Genomic DNA, 1,359 nt, shown 5'->3' with positions numbered 1-1,359 from the left:
GGGGACAGAAACTTTTGTGTTTTGTAATCATCAATTGGTCATCAATAATGTTTTTAATGGGGTGAGATTAAATTCAATGGTGTGAGATCATTCAATTTTCTTTTGATGGTTAAATATTGGCCAATTTTTTAAAAAGTTGCTGGCCCTAAACTTTCCTATTTAGAAAACCAAAATGAATTGGACAAATTTAATATAAGTTAGGCACCTCTTTTTGCATGATTTCTTAAAAGTTAGCAACAGATATATTTTTTTTTTGAAGAAATAGCAATGGAGAATTTTAATGTCAAAATAATTTTTACATAATTCGTGTTTAGTGAACAAACATAATATTGGCATTATTTCATTAATTAAATTAATAACTTTAATTAGGCTTGTTAATTATAAATTTAAAACGAATTGCTTAGGATATGTTAAAAAAAAAACTCTGACATGCATGGATCGAGTAGTGGATACAAAAGGTTGAGTATACGACTAATAATGATCACTTTTCTCTGATTTATTCTACCAAACGAAGGTACTTCGTTGGTACAAAACTGTTAATGAGAAGCTTTTCTGTTTTGTTGTCGCTAATTAAAATTTTTTTTTAAAAAAAAAAAGAAGGAAAAAAAGCTGTTAATTGACCAGTTGTCTAGAGTATGGTCATTCATACATCATATGTAATTATGTATCCTTCACAAAGAAAAAAGAATGAAGCAAATTCATGTCACCATGTGAGAAACATTTGGCATCCCATCACATCATATGTACTAATACTACAATAGATAGAACATTACTAATGCAAAAAATTTGAATATACTTATCTTAATCATAACTAAAATAAAAAATAACAAAGTAAAATTAATAATTTCATTAATTAAAAATGTATACGCCCACCGTGGGGCTCGAACCCACGACCACAAGGTTAAGAGCCTTGCGCTCTACCGACTGAGCTAGACGGGCCTGATGGTTCATTTTTCCAATATTATAATTGTTATAAATTTTTAATTTGTTTGTTTGAACATTTTTTGAGAAATAATTACCCAAATCAGTCCCCAAAATTTTAAAAGCGGACACTTTAGTCCCCAAGAAAAATTAATACACACATCAATCCACAAGGTTTTATTTTGGCGGACAAATCAGTCCCCAAGGATTTTAAAAACGGACATTTTAGTCCCCAAAAAAAATGAACTAGAGACTGATTTGTCCGCCAAAATAAAACTTTGGGGATTGAACTGTGTATTAATTTTTCTTGGGGACTAAAGTGTCCGCTTTTAAAATCCTTGGGGACTGATTTAAGTAATTACTCTTTTTTGGACCTTAATGAGAGCCATTGTGGCCCAATGGACACATAGTCACGTACCCTACCCAACCATTCCATAG

General features: G+C 30.9%; 1 non-coding gene across 1 annotated transcript; it reads right to left on the bottom strand.

Moving 5' to 3' along the window:
• TRNAK-CUU lies at positions 867 to 939 on the bottom strand. The gene has a single exon. It is a non-coding gene; the product is annotated as a tRNA-Lys (tRNA).

The sequence above is a fragment of the Arachis ipaensis genome, chromosome B06 (genome assembly GCF_000816755.2).
Source record: "Arachis ipaensis cultivar K30076 chromosome B06, Araip1.1, whole genome shotgun sequence".
NCBI classification, from domain to species: domain Eukaryota; kingdom Viridiplantae; phylum Streptophyta; class Magnoliopsida; order Fabales; family Fabaceae; genus Arachis; species Arachis ipaensis.
The sequence above is the reverse complement of the archived record's forward strand: the minus strand, read 5'-3'. Positions and strand labels throughout refer to the sequence as shown.